The following is a 15,847-nucleotide window of genomic DNA, read 5'->3' on the forward strand; positions in this document are numbered from 1 at the left end:
CTCAGATAAACTCTTTTTGTTATTGAGTTTCCATATTCTATATGGATGTTATTTTAGTTGTATCAGATGTTTAGTAACATGGGAATCCTCACCAGCTCGCCATGTACTTCTGTCATACATATTATTACAGGCTGATAATTTGAATGCATATTTGCACATTGAGCTTACAATATTCATGCATTTTGAAGTGCCAAAAGTCTTTATCAAAAGTTGATATAGGAGTTGATGGTAATGTGTATAGTAAGTGGATGTTCTATGGCAATGATGGTGATAAGTCAGAGCATGTATGGTGTCCAGATTGCAACTTCTCATTACCTCATCATAACTGCTGTAATTCTAGTTATTTCTCTTTGTTCCTTGATTATTTCCTTCTGTCTCAGCCTTTTTGCCCCTCCCCATTCCTAATGGGGAACCCAGCTGGTGTCAATGATTGGATCGCTACTGGCAAAGTTGGGGATTAGAATGAAAACTAAGTTGGAAAGAATAGTTTAGGTTACTTTTAGGTTTGTGGAGGAGCCATCCAGCTTATGGCTGGCAAGGCAATGCTGATGTGAAGTATTGGATATTAGCGTGAAAGCTGATAGAAAGCAAGAAAATGAGGATGAGATCCATGCAGTGCTGCAGACCAGCTAGTTGTGAATATTTTCAAGGTTGTCATTTCTGGGTGAGAGGAGGAATGTAAGCCATGTTTTGCATTTACTGATGGTAAATGGAGCCTTTTGGTTGAACTATGTTTTAGCCAAAGGCAAGGAAAATGCCGTTGTGTCGGAGGGAAAGTGAAAAGTCAATAGCATTGGCAGTATCATGAGAATTCCATTAAGGTGGTCACACCTGCTCAGGCTAACCAACATTTCAAATGCATCTAGACAACAGTTGTATGAAGTCTACAAAGACAAAAGTGAAGGATTGCAGGAGCAGTAAGGGTCCATTGAGTAGTGAGGTTGTTTATAAGTTAGTTTTTCACATCCCACAAATGCAAATTAGGAGCAAGAGAAATCCATTCAGCCCCTGGTCCAGCATGCCATTAAATAAGTTCGTGGTTGATGTGAGTGTGGCCTTAACTCCACTTTCCTGACAGCTCCTGGTTTCCTGCCCCTCCGATGGAGGGGCCATAAGGTTGAGAATATTGAGTTGGGCTGAGAGGTTAGCGGGAGATACATTTCAAAAAAAAAAGTAATGGACTGATGTAAAACAAAGTCATCCAAATGATTAGAGCAACTCAATGGTGTGGCAGCATCTATGGAGAGAGCAGCAGAGTTAATATTTCAACTCCAATCTGACATGTGTGCTGATTTTGGGTCTGCACAGTAGGTGCTGGTGATTAGAGGCCTCTAGGTGTGGGCACTTGGAGACTAGAACCAAAATGGGGTGTTATAGATTTAATCTAAATAATAGGATATGTTTTCTTCAAGTTAACTTTCCAACAAATTAAAATAACATGGCTAGCAGAGCTGGAACAGATTTGAGACTCACTAGAGAGCCATCAAGGTGAGAGCCTGACTACATTGTTGCTGGCTACTCTTTACAAGCCTTTTAAATTGGGTTTTTCTTTTTTCAAGCTGTTGAAAAGATAAGTGTCTTAATAGTTTGACCTGGGCAGCAGAGTTTGTGGACAAAATCATTGGAAAGGCGGTATGGAAAAGCCAGGGAACTATAGCCCAGTGAGCCTGACATTGGTGGTGGGCAAATTGTTGGCAGGAATCCTGACGGACAGGATGTACATGTATTTGGAAGGGAAAGGACTGATTAGGGATAGTCAGCATGGCTTTGTGTGTGGGAAATGATGTCTCACAAACTTGATTGAGTTTTTTGAAGAAGTAACAAAGAAGATTGATGAGGGCAGAGAGGTAGGCATAATCTGTACGGAGCTGAAAATGTGTTGCTGGTTAAAGCACAGCAGGTTAGGCAGCATCCAAGGAACAGGAAATTCGACGCTTCGGGCCAGAGCCCTTCATCAGGAATGAGGAGAGGGTGCCAGGCAGGCTAAGATAAAAGGTAGGGAGGAGGGACTTGGGGGAGGGGCGATGGAGATGTGATAGGTGGAAGGAGGTCAAGGTGAGGGTGATAGGCCGGAGTGGGGTGGGGGCGGAGAGGTCAGGAAGAGGATTGCAGGTTAGGAGGGCGGTGCTGAGTTCAAGGGAATCGACTGAGACAAGGTGGGGGGAGGAGAAATGAGGAAACTGGAGAAATCGGAGTTCATCCCTTGTGGTTGGAGGGTTCCCAGGCGGAAGATGAGGCGCTCTTCCTCCAACCGTCGTGTTATGTTCTGGCGATGGAGGAGTCCAAGGACCTGCATGTCTTCGGTGGAGTGGAAGGGAGAGTTAAAGTGTTGAGCCACGGGGTGGTTGGGTTGGTTGGTCCGGGCGTCCCAGAGGTGTTCCCTGAAGCGTTCTGCAAGCAGGCGGTCTGTCTCCCCAATATAGAGGAGGCCACATCGGGTGCAGCGGATGCAATAGATAATGTGTATGGAGGTGCAGGTGAATTTGTGGCGGATATGGAAGGATCCCTTGGGGCCTTGGAGGGAAGTGAGGGAGGAGGTGTGGGCGCAAGTTTTGCATTTCCTGAGGTTGCAGGGGAAGGTGCCGGGAGTGGAGGTTGGGTTGGTGGGGGGTGTGGACCTGACGAGGGAGTCACGAAGGGAGTGGTCTTTGCGGAACGCTGATAGGGGAGGGGAGGGAAATATATCCCTGGTGGTGGGGTCCGTTTGGAGTTGGCGGAAATGACGGCGGATGATACGCTGTATACGGAGGTTGGTGGGGTGGTAGGTGAGAACCAGTGGGGTTCTGTCTTGGTGGCGGTTGGAGGGGCGGGGCTCAAGGGCGGAGGAGCGGGAAGTGGAGGAGATGCGGTGGAGGGCATCGTCGATCATGTCTGGGGGGAATCTGCGGTCCTTGAAGAAGGAGGCCATCTGGGCTGTGCGGTATTGGAACTGGTCCTCCTGGGAGCAGATGCGGCAGAGATGAAGGAATTGGGAATATGGGATGGAGTTTTTACAGGGGGCAGGGTGGGAGGAGGTGTAGTCCAGGTAGCTGTGGGAGTTGGTCGGTTTATAGTAGATGTCTGTGTTGAGTCGGTCGTCCGAGATAGAAATGGAAAAGTCTAGGAAGGGGAGGGAGGAGTCTGAGACAGTCCAGGTGAATTTGAGGTCGGGATGGAAGGTGTTGGTAAAGTTGATGAACTGTTCAACCTCCTCGTGGGAGCACGAGGCAGCGCCGATACAGTCATCGATGTAGTGGAGGAAAAGGTGGGGGGTGGTGCCAGTGTAGTTGCGGAAACCAATTTGTACAGAGAAGAAAATGAGGACTGCAGATACTGGAGATCAGAGCTGAAAATGTGTTGCTGGAAAAGCGCAGCAGGTCAGGCAGCATCCAAGGAACAGGAGATTCGACATTTCAGACATAAGCCCTTCTTCAGGAATCATGAAGAAGGGCTTATGCCCGAAACATCGAATCTCCTGTTCCTTGGATGCTGCCTGACCTGCTGCACATAATCTGTGCGGACTTCAGTAAGGCGTTCGACAGGGTTCCTCATGAGAGACTGGTTAGCAAGGTTATATCTCTTGGAACACAGGGAGACATAGCCATTTGGATATAGAACTGGCTTGAAGGTAGAAGACAGGGTGGCTGTGAAGGATTGCTTTTCAGACTGGAGGCTGATGGGCAGTGGTGTGCCACAAGGATCGATGCTGGGTCCACTGCTTTTTGTCATTTAAATAAATGATTTGGATGTGAACATAGGAGGTATAATTAGTAAGCTTGCAGATGTAACCAAAACTGGATGTGTAGCTGACAGCGAAGAAGGTTACCTCCGATTACAACGGGATCTTGATCAGATGGGCCAATGGGAAAAGCAAATCAGGGCAGGACTTATACACTTGATGGTAAGGTCATAGGCAGTGTTGCTGAACAGAGATCTTGGAGTGCAGGTTCGTAGTTCCTTGAAAGTAGAGTCACAAGTAGATAGGATAGTGAAGGCGGCATTTGGTATACTTTCCTTTATTGGTCAGAGCATTGAAAATAGGAGTTGAGAGGTCAAGTTGTGGCCGTACAGGCTGTTGGTTTGGCAAATTTTGGAATATTGCGTGCAATTCTGATCTCTTTCCTATCGGAAGGATGTTGTGAAACGTGAAAGGGTTCAGAAAAGACATACAAGGATGTTGCCTGGATTGTAGAATTTGAACTATAGGGAATGGCTAAATAGGCTGGGGCTTTTTTCCTTGGAGCGTCGGGAGGCTGAGGGGTGACCTTATAGAGGTTCATAAAATCATGAGGGGCATGAATATGGTAAATAGTTTTTTCCCTGGGGTGGGGGAGTCCAGAGCCAGAGGGCATCAGTTTAGGGTAAGAGGGGAAAGATGTAAAAGAGACCTAAGGGACAGCTTTTTCATACAGGGTGGTATGTGTATGGAATGAGCTGCCAGAGGAAGTGGTGGAGGCTGGTACAATTACTGCATTTAAAAGGCATCTGGATGGATACATGAATAGGAAGGGTTTAGAGAGATATGGGTCAAGTGTTGGCAAATGGGGCTAGATTAGGTTGGGATATGTGGTCAGCGCGGATGAGTTGGACCGAAGGTGCTTTATCCATGCTGTACATGTATGACAAACTTCAAGCTTTAAATGCCAATCCCATTGTGTGCATGGGATTCCAAATAGTGTTTGCTTCAGAGTTCCATGCAACAGGGATGGTGAGCAGCCAGAAGTTGTGGTACACATCAGTACCAATGACATAGCTCAGAAAAGAGAAGAGCACCTAAAAAGTAAATATAGGGAGTTTGGTTGGAAACTAAAAGGCAGGCCAAGCAGAGTAATAATCTCAAGACAGCTACGTGTGCCACAGGCCAGGGAGCAAGTGCAGATGAGCACTTGGCTCCAGAGCTCGAGTACAGGGAAGAGCTTCAGGTATGTGGGCCATTGGGATACCACAGCAGGTCAGGCATCTCCTGTTCCTTTGATGCCTGACCTGCTGCGCTTTTCCAGCAAAACATTTTTAAGCTCTGATCTCCAGCAACTGCAGTCCTCACTTTCTCCATTGGGATACCTTCTAGGGAAGATGGGACCTGTAAAAGGAGGACGGGTTGCACCCTAACTGGAGGGGCACTAATATCCTGGGCAGGAGGTTTGCTAGAGCTCTTGGGGGGGGTTTAAACTAGTTTGGCAGGAGATGGCAACCAGAGTTACAGATCGGAGGATGGAGTAGCTGGTGAACAGGCAGATAGAGTGTGTGGAGAGTCTGAAAGAAAGGATAGGCAGTTAATAGGGCAAATTTGCAGTGCGTGATATGGGTTGAAGTATGTCTATTTTATGCAACAGGTGTCAGGAATAGGAGTGATGAAATTCGAGCCTGGGTCAGTACTTGGAGCAACAAGGTTGTGGCCATTACAGAGACTTGGATATCACATGGGCAGAAATGTTGTTGGATGTTCCAGGGCTTTGATGTTTCAAAAGGAATAGGGAGGGAGGTAAAAGAGGTAGGGGAGTGACATTCCTAATCAGGGATAGTATCACAGCTGCAGAAAGGGAGGTCATCGAGGAGGGTTTCTCAACTGAGTCAGTATGGGTGGAAGTCAGAAACTGGAAAGGAACAGTCTGGATGGAACTGATTTTTGTCAGGTGTGTCTTGGTGGGAGAACATTTTGGTGATAGTGATCACAACTCCCTTACCTTTACTATAGTCATGGAAAGGGATAAGAGCAGATGGTATGGCCAAGTATTTATTTGAGGAAGTGGGTGTGCTTACAAAGCTATTATGCAGCTGTGGAGCATAAATTGGGAACAGTTATTCTCAAGGCAAATGCATGACAGAAATGTGGGGGTTGTTTAGGGAACACTTGTGAGGCAAGGAAGGGATGGTAGGGTGAAGGAACATTGGATGACGAGATATGGAATATTGTCAAGAAGAAGAAGGAAGTGTACTTATGGTCGAGGAGACAAGAATCCGACAGGACTCTAGAGGGTTACATGGTAGCCAGGAAGGAACTGAAGAATGGACTTAGGAGTGCCTTGGTGCGTAGGATTAAGGAAAACCTTACGGTGATCTACACTTCTGTGAGGGTAAAGAGGATGGCCAGAGTGAGGGTATGGCCGATCAGGGATAGTGGAGGGAACCTGTGCCTGGAGTCAGAGAAGGCAGGGGAGATCCTTAATGAATGCTTTGCTTCAATGTTCCCTATGAGAGGGTCCTTCATGTTTGTGAAAACAACGTGGAACAGGCTGATGTTAAGAAGGAGGATGTGCTGGAAATTTTGTACAACATGAGGACAGATAGGCATACACTATATTACTACAGGAAATGAGGGAAGAGATTGCTGTGCCTTTGGCAATGATCTTTGCATCCTCACTATCCACTGGAGTAGTACCCGATGATTGGAGAGTGGAAAATGTTATTTCCTTGTTCAAGAAAGGGAATAGGTCTAACCCTGGGAATTACAGACCAGTCAGGCTTACATCAGTGGTGGGCAAATTGTTGGAGAGGATTCTGAGAGACAGGATTTATGATTATTTAGAAAAGCATAATTTGATTAGAGATAGTCAGCATGGCTTTGTAAGGGGCAGGTCATGAGCTGAAAAATGTGTTGCTGGAAAAGCACAGCAGGTCAGGCAGCATCCAAAGAGCAGTCCTCACTTTCTCCACCAAGGGGCAGGTCATACCTCACAAACCTTATTGAATTCTTTGAGCATGTGACAAAACACATTGATGAAGATAGGGCAGTGGATGTGGTGTATATGAATTTTAGCAAGGCTTTTGATAAAGTTTCACATGGTGCGTTCATTCAGAAAGTAAGGAGGCATGGAATACAGAGATTTGGCTGTCTGGATACATCATTGGCCAGCCCATTGAAGAGACAGGGTGGTGGCAGATGGAAAATATTCACCTGGAGCTCGGTGACCAGTGGTGTTCCACAGGGATCTGTTCTGGGACCTCTGTTGTTTGTAATTTTTATAAATGACTGAAAGGGTCAGTTCATAAGTTTACTGATGATATAAAAGTTGGAGGAGTTGTAGATTGTGTGGAGGGCTGATGTAGGTTGCAACAGGACATGGGCAGGATGCAGAGCTAGGCTGAGAAGTGGCAGATGGAGTTCAACCTGGAAAAGTGTAAAGTGACTAATATTGGAAGATTGCATTTGCAGATTACAGGGTTAAAGGCAGGATTCTTGGCAGTGTGGAGGAACACTGGGATCTTGGAGGTCACATGGATCTTGTGGTCACTTCTGTGGATCCATATCCATAGATCCCTCAACGTTGCTACTCAGGTTGATAGGGTTAGGAAGATATATGGTGTGTTGGCTTTCATTAGCAGGATGATTTGAGTTTGAGTTGTGAGGTTATGCTGCAGCTCTGTAAAGCCCTGATTAGACCACACTTTAAATACTGTGCTCAGTTCTGGTCACCTCATTAAAGGAAAGCTGTGGAAGCTTTAGAGAGGATGCAGAGGAGATTTACCAGGATGCTGTCTGGACTGGAGGAAATGAATTATGAAGAAAGGTTGAGGAGCTAGGGCTTTTCTCATTGGAGAAGAGAAAGATGAGAAGGGACTTGATAGAAGTATATAGAATGATGAGAGTTGTGGTTCTGCTCGCCGAGCTGGAAGTTTTTGCTGCAAACGTTTCGTTCCCTGGCTAGGGAACATCATCAGTGCTGTTGGAGCCTCGTGTGAAGCGCTGCTTTGATGTTTCTTCCGGTATTTATATTGGTTTGTTCTTGCCGCTTCTGGGTGTCAGTTTCAGCTGTAGTAGTTTGTATGTGGGGTCCAGGTCGATGTGTCTGTTGATGGATGTTCTTGCCGCTTCCGGGTGTCAGTTTCAGCTGTAGTGGTTTGTATATGGTGTCCAGGTCCATGTGTCTGTTGATGGAGTTTGGGGATGAATGCCATGCTTCTAGGAATTCTCTGGCTGTTCTCTGTCTGGCTTGTCCTATGATAGTGGTGTTTTCCCAGTCAAATTCATGTTGCTGGTTGTCTGAGTATATGGCTACTAGAGATAGCTGGTCGTGTCGTTTTGTGACTAGCTGATGTTCATGGATGCGGATTGTTAGCTGTCTTCCTGTTTGTCCTAAATAGTGTTTTGTGCAGTCCTTGCATGGTATAGTAGTTGATAGAATTTGTGGATGAGTGGATTCTATCAACAGACACATCGACCTAGACCCTATATACCGGCCACTGCAGCGGACAGCAACTGACAACCGGAAGCGGCAGATTCAAACCAGTATAAATGCCGGAGGAATCAGCACAGAAGCGCTTCACAGGAGGCTCCCAAGCACTGAAGATGTCACCTAGAAAGGGGACGAAACATTTGCAACAAAAACTCCCAGCTCGGCGAACAGAACCACAACAATGACGTGAAGTATGGCAGGACAGCATTTATGCTACAGTTCAGGAGGGTTTTGGTAGTGGGTGTAGGGTGCTGGTGAAGATGATGATAGTTTACATGAAGTGATTGGAATGTGAGAATAGCGGAACAATGGTGTATCTCCTGCCAGACTTGAAAGGATAGGAAGTAGGATGAGGGAGGGAAAGGACAAGATCAGCTAAAAGAAAGGGAAGAAGTGCTTCACAATGTGAAGGTGTTGAACTCTGTATTAATCCCAGAAAGCTGCGAAGTGCCTAGTCTGAAGAGATGTTGTTCCTCCAGTTGGCGCAGTGATTCACTGGAATATTGCAGCATGCCGAGGGACAGGCCCATGGGGCATGTGAGCAGGACGCTGGGTTAAAATGATTGGCCACGGGAAGGTCAGGCTCCTACTTGCCCACAGGCCGGAGGGGTTCCACAAAGCGGTCACCCAGTGGGGCAGGTGTTGCATCTTCTGCTGTTACCGGGGAATGTGCCGTGGGAAGGGAGGGTGTTGTTTGGACTATGTGTCCCGGAGGGAACGATCTCTGTGAAATGCAGACAAGGATCATGAGGGGAAGATGTGTTTGGTGATGGCATTCTGCTGGCGAATGATGATTTGAATGCAGAGGCTGGTGGGATGAAAAGTGAGGATGAGGGGAACCTGATGATGGTTAGATTAGATTAGATTCCTGAAGGGCCTGTTTCCACACTGTAGGGAATCTAATCATGATCAGGTGCCCCTCATCCTCACTTTTCAAATCATCATTCTCCACCATTTCAGACAACTCCAACAGAAAACTGAGAAGTGAGGTGATTCACTTTGGTCGGAAGAGCATTGAAAACCAAAATAAGGTATACAATTCTAAAAGGTGTAGGAACAGAGGAATCTAGGTGTATATGTACACAAGTATAGCTGGACATCTGATGCATCTAGGAAAATGTACCAAACAGCAAACTTCACAACAGATCTTGGAGGAACTTGTGTGGGAGAGCTCACAGCACAGCAACAGATAAGTGCATAGCTTTTAATATGTAATCTTGCTATCAGTCAACAGTTGTTAGTAGACCAGGTTCTTTCTGGATTATGTTTTATTGAAATATGTCTCTTGATTAAATTTTAAAAATCTGAACCATAAGTACTAAGTTAGTTTGGAACATTTTTTTAGAGCAATGAGATGGTGCTATTTTCTGGGGGTGTAGATTTTGAAGGAGTGAAGGTGGCCTTGAGTAGAGTGTGTGCTCTCCCTGTCGGATGTGGGAATTTAGGGAGAGTTTCCATGTTACTGAGGATTATGTCTGTAGGAAGTGTCTTTGGTTGCAAATCCTGTCAGATCGAATGGATCAGTTAGAGTGACAGAGGCAATGAGGAATTTACAAGAGCTAGGGGATGTGATGGATAGTAGTTACCTGTGGCTTTTCTCCCTTCCTATATAGTCAAATAGGATGATGAAGGGCTCTGGCCCAAAACGTCGAATTTCCTGTTCCTTGGATGCTGCCTAACCAGCTGTGCTTTAACCAGCGACACATTTTCAGCTATATAGTCAAATAGTTGGGTTAACTCCAGCTACGGTAGGAGAGATAGACAGGTAGTGCAGGAGTCTTCTGTGGCTATTCCCATTTAAAACAAGTATGCTGTTTTGGGAAATGTAGGGGGTGATGGACTCTCAGGGGAATGGACCATATTTCAGGTATCACGTTTCTGGTATCAAGACAGACTCTAATGTAATGAGGGTATGTCAGGTCCAAGTGATTTATTGTGATAGGGGACACTCAAGTCAGAGGCACAGACAGATTTTTCTGTGGTCAGCAGTGAAAAATCAGAATGTGTGTTGCCTCCCCAGTGCGAGGATCAAGGATATCTGTGAGAGGGTGCAGAATGTTCTCAAAGGGGAGAGGTACAGCAGGAGGTCATTGTACACATTGGAACAGGGGACGGTGGGACCCAGGGAGATAATGAAGAAAGATCAATCTGAGACTGGTACAGTTGGGAAAAGAAGCGAGTCAAACAGTCAGGGCAGGCAGGGACAAAGCAGAGACCAAGGTAGGACTGATAAATTAAACTACATTTATTTCAATGCAAGAGGCCTAACAGATAAGGCAGATGAATTCAGGGCATGGTTAGGAACATGGGACTGGGATATCATAGCAATTACAGAAACATGGCTCAGGGATGGGCAGGACTGGCAGCTTAATGTTCCAGGATACAAATGTTACAGGAAGGATAGAAAGGGAGGCAAGAGAGGAGGGGGAGTGGCATTTTTGATAAGGGATAGCATTACAGCTGTGCTGAGGGAGGATATTCCCGGAAATACATCCAGGGAAGTTATTTGGGTGGAACTGAGAAATAAGAAAGGGATGATCACCTTATTGGGATTGTATTATAGATCCCCTAATAGTCAGAGGGAAATTGAGAAACAAATTTGTAAAGAGATTGCAGCTATCTGTAAGAATAATAAGGTGATTATGGTAGGAGGTTTTAACTTTCCAAACATTGACTGAGACTGCCGTAGTGTTAAGGGTTTAGATGGAGAGGAATTTGTGTGTGTACAAGAAAATTTTCTGATTCCATATGTGGATGTACCTACTAGAGAAGATGTAAAACTTGACCTACTCTTGGAGAAATAAGGCAGGGTGGTTGACTGAGGTGTCAGTAGGGGAGCACTTTGGGGCCAGTGACCATAATTCTATTAGTTTTAAAATAGTGATGGAACAGCAGAGACCAGATCTAACAGATGAAGTTCTAATTTGGAAGAAGGCTAATTTTGATGGTATTGGGCAAGAACTTTCAAAAGCTGACTGGGGACAGATATTCGCAGGTAAAGGGACAGCTGGAAAATGGGAAGCCTTCAGAAATGAGATAACAAGAATCCAGAGAAAGTATATTCCTGTCAGGGTGAAAGGGAAGGCTGGTGTGTAGGGAATGCTGGATGACTAGAGAAATTGAGGTTTTGGTTAAGGGAAAGAAGGAAGCATATGTCAGGTATAGACATCAGAGATTGAGTGAATTGTTAGAGAATAAAGGCAGTAGGACTATAAAGCCCAGTAGCATCTCAACTTTTTTGCGCAGGCCATCCCCATCCCCCATCCTCACCACATTCTACACAGGGTTCATTTGAGAGTACCCTGAGCTGCTGCATCACTGCCTGGTTCGGGAATTGCACTGTATCCGATTATAAGACCCTATAATGGATAATGAGCAAGCTGAGAGGATCATCGGGATCTCTCTCCCCTCCATTACTGACACTTACACCACACGCTGCATCCAAAAAGCTAAGAGCACTGTGTAAGACCCCACACACCTCTCACCCAAACTCCTGCTCCCTCCTGCCATCTGGCAGAAGATACCAGAGCATTCAGTCTCTCACGGCCAGACTGTGTGATAATTTCTCCCCCCAAGCCATCAGACTCCTTAACTCTGTATGATCGGACTCTTTCCCATCTGGAATTCTTTGCATGACTTTGAATTGCAGCTATAAAAATATCTAATTATTTATCATTCTTCTATTACACTATAACTTCTCATGCACTTTATGCTGTGTACGAGCGTGTGGTTTGTGCTTTCTCGTAGCACCCTCAGTCCTGGAAGGACGCTGTCTCCTTTTAACTGTATCTGTTGTATATGGTAGAAATGACAAAAGCTATGGTACTCTACTCTCTAATGAGGGAAATCAGGCGGGCAAAAATGGGACATGAGATAGCTTTGGCGGATAGGGTTAAGGATAATCCAAAGGGTTTTTATAAATACATTAAGGACAAAAGGGTAACTCGAGAGAGAGAGTGGGGTTTCTTCTGAAAGATCAGCAAGGCAGCCTATGTGTGGAGCGATATGAGGTGGAGGTGATACTAAACAAGTATTTTGTAACATTGTTTAGTGAAGAAGGACATGAAAGATATAAAATGTGGGGAAATAGATAGTTGCATCTTGAAAAATGTCCATATTACAGAGGAGGTGGTGCTGGATGTCTTCATACGCATAAAAGTAGATAACTCTCCAGGACCTGAACAGGTGTACCCTAGAACTCTGTGCAAGGTAGGGAAGTGATTGCTGGGCCCACTTGCTGAGATATTTGTATCAACGATAGTAACAGGTGAGGTGCCAGAAGACTGGAGGTTGGCTAACATGGTACCAATATTTGAGAAAGATGGTAAGGACAAGCCAGGGAACTATAGACCAGTGAGTCTGACATTGGTGATGGACAGGTTGTTGGAGGGAATCCTGAGGGACAGGATGTACATGTATTTGGAAAGGCAAGGGATTAGGGATACTAAATTAATGGTGCTAGAAGAGCACAGCAGTTCAGGCAGCATCCGAGGAGCAGTATTAGTCAACATATTTTTCTGCGTGGGAAATCATGTCTCACAAAATTGATTGAGTTTTTTGAAGAAGTAACAAAGAAGACTGATCTATATGGACTACAGTAAAACATTCAACAAGGATCCCCATGGGAGACTGGTTAGCAAGGTTAGAATACAGGGAGAACTAGCCATTTGGATACAGAACTGACTCAAAGGTAGAAGACATGGTGGTGGTGGAGGATTGCTTTTCACACTGGAGGCCTGTGACCAGTGGAGTACCACATTTGGAGGATTTGAGCTACAAGGATAGGCTGGGGCTGTTTTACCAGGAATGTCAGAGGTTGAGGGGTGACCTTTATAGAGGTTTATAAAATCATGAGGAGCATGGGTAGGGTAATAAAAAGTTTTTTTTTCCCTAGGGTGGGGGAGTCCAGAACTAGAGGGCATTGGTTTAGAGTGAGAGAGGATAAATATAAAAGGACTTTTTGATGCAGAGCGCGGTGCATGTATGGAATGAGCTGCCAGAGAAAAAGGTGGAATGTACGATTTCAGCATTAAAAAGGCATCTGGATAGGTATATGAATAGGAAGTGTTTAGAGGGATATAGGCCAAGAGCTGGCAAATGGGATTAGATTAGATTAGGATATCTGGTCAACATGGATGAGTTGGACTGCAGAGTCTGTTTCCATGCTATACATATCTCTTACTCTGACTGAGTAGAGAGAATAGTTAATAAAACCTGCACTCTCTTCAGCTTTATCAATAGGGGCATCAATTACAAGGAGAAACTGAGGACTGAAGATGCTGGAGAGTCAGAGTTGAAAAGTGTGGCGCTGGAAAATGCACAGCAGGTCAGGCAGCATCCGAGGAGCAGTAGAGTTGATGATTCGCACATAAGCCCTTCATTAGCCATGTCAAGAGTTTGTTGGACTTGTATAAGACTCTTGTTGGGCCTCAGCTGGAATCTTGTATATGGTTCAGGACACAAAATTATCAGAAAGTTGTGAACAAGTGATATACAAGAATGGTTCCAGGGATGAGAAATTTCAGTGATTAGGATAAATTGAAGAAGTTGGGACTGGTCTTTTTGAAGAGAAGATGGCTGAGAAGAGATCTGTTAGAGGTTTTCAAAGTCATGAGTAGGCTAGGGAGAAACTGTTCCCGTTCATAAACGATCAAGAACCAGAGGGCAAGGATTTAGTGATTAGTAAAAAGAGTAAATGTCATGTGGGAAAACCATTTTTCGCCATTCAACAAGTCATTAGGGTGCTTTGCCTGGGGATGTTCAGGAGGGGATTGAATTATTTCTTTATTCACTTGTGGGACATGGATGCTGTTGGTTGGTCCAGCGTTTGTTGCCAGTCGCTGTTATTTGCACAGATGTAATGCCCAAACAAATGGGGAGAAAGCATAAAATTCACAGTTGATAATGATTCAGTGAAGCTACTGTCCTTAACGTTTCTGATGGATCATTGCACTCGAAGGGTTTTCTAAATGAAGTGGAAGAAGGCTGAATGCACTTTCAGCAAACAGTTTCCAAAATTTCTAATATGCGCCATGAGATGGATCTCCTTTGTGTTGAATTATTTCACCACAAGGTAATGAATGAGGTGTTCAATGCTGATAGTTGGCAGAAGTTGGTTATAGTGGCAGAGTCCCTGCAGTTAAGGACCTGGTAGAAGGATCACCTCTCTTCAGTATGGAAGGCCATACATATTTTAAGTGCATACCAAGACTTCATTGGCTAGGATTAGGCTTCCTTTCTGATCAAGGCCTCAGTGGGATAGAGATTTTACCTCTGAAAACTGCTGGCCAGTCAGAGACTTGCATCTTTCGATTGCTGACTTCCCCATGAGTCATTGCAGGTTTCCTGGAAATGGAAGGTTGGGCATCACTGGGGGTTGCCAGTGAGTGGGTGGCAGCACAGCTGCCTGCTGCAAAAGCAGGGGCTTTCTGCTTATGCCCCTGTGAATAAAAACTCCCAGATGCTGAAAAGTGCCTGTCAATAAGGGGCACTGTCTCCAGGGTGGCCGCAGGCAAATTTAACTGCATTAAAACCCTGAAGCACCAATAGTTTTGGTGACACCAGGAATAATTGGTTTTTAGTGACTGAATAATAAAGCTGATTGACAATCCCATTTCCAGCGGGTAAGGTTTTCATATTAGGGTGTCTTCTCCTTCCCACCGTTAAATTCGGAGTCATTTTCTTGATACTCGGAATTAGGAATCAGTCTAATTCTCCTGACCCAGTACCATCATGTGACACCAGTGGGCTGCATTACATGTTGCCTAGTGGCAGGAAATTGAAGTGTATCTTTCAGAAGTGAAGGCAGAGATCAGGCTGGTCTTCTGGAACCATATAGAGAGCCCTTTGAATTAAATGCTGGCTGCATGCCATTTTTCCTTCCCAGTATGAATAAACAGCACCAATGTTTTGGAAGCAGAATGGCATTCACCCGCTGTCCTGGCTAACAATGCCTCAAATGACGTCACTAATACGTCATTCTCAGTTATATTTAGGCCAGGAGCAGAATTGAGTGCAATGTACCTATTGTGATTTTCTTTCCCCTCAAGTCCTGAATACTTCCAAGGTCGACACATTAAAAAGAAACTATGTATTTTAAAGTGAAACTTCATTTTTTCCTATATGTTCGTTTCGCTCCCACCCCTCAAAAGAAACAAATATAAAAGAGAAGTGTAAATACAATTTCTGTAAATGTTTGGCTGTGATGTGTCAGGGGCCTGAATCAGAATTTCCAACCTGTTTGAACACACTTTATTCCACATTCATTGCTTTAGCAAAGGAATGACCTGAAGTGTGACTTCTCTGCATCATCTTGTGAATTTTGGTTTGAACTGGAATGTTTTTGTAAGGGGTGTACCACCTACAAAAATTGCTTTTGTAATGGGCTAGTTTTCTTTTGAGGGACTGCTGCAATTTGCATATTGTTGTGATTTATTTGGCATTCATAATACTGTTTATATGCAGAACTTTGAAAATCTCAAACAGTATAGTCGGACTTGCACCCATAGTGAGTTGCCTTGGCAGTTTAAGATGTATCCCATCGATGTTGCACATTGTTTGGTACAGCATTAAAAAAGTTTACCAGATACTGAGTGTTTTGATGCAAACCACTTCCTTCATAAGAACAACTGCAACATGCAAATTATTCAAGGAAACTGTCTGAAAAGTTAGACCTGAAGTGTGGAGCAAGCGAG

The 15,847-nt window shown here is 44.8% G+C and overlaps 1 protein-coding gene across 3 annotated transcripts in view; it reads left to right on the top strand.

Moving 5' to 3' along the window:
* Positions 1–15,847, top strand: part of chd7 (chromodomain helicase DNA binding protein 7) — a 343,180-nt gene that overhangs the window by 174,505 nt on the left and 152,828 nt on the right. The window lies entirely within an intron of this gene.

The sequence above is a fragment of the Hemiscyllium ocellatum genome, chromosome 4, assembly GCF_020745735.1.
Source record: "Hemiscyllium ocellatum isolate sHemOce1 chromosome 4, sHemOce1.pat.X.cur, whole genome shotgun sequence".
NCBI classification, from domain to species: Eukaryota; Metazoa; Chordata; class Chondrichthyes; order Orectolobiformes; family Hemiscylliidae; genus Hemiscyllium; species Hemiscyllium ocellatum.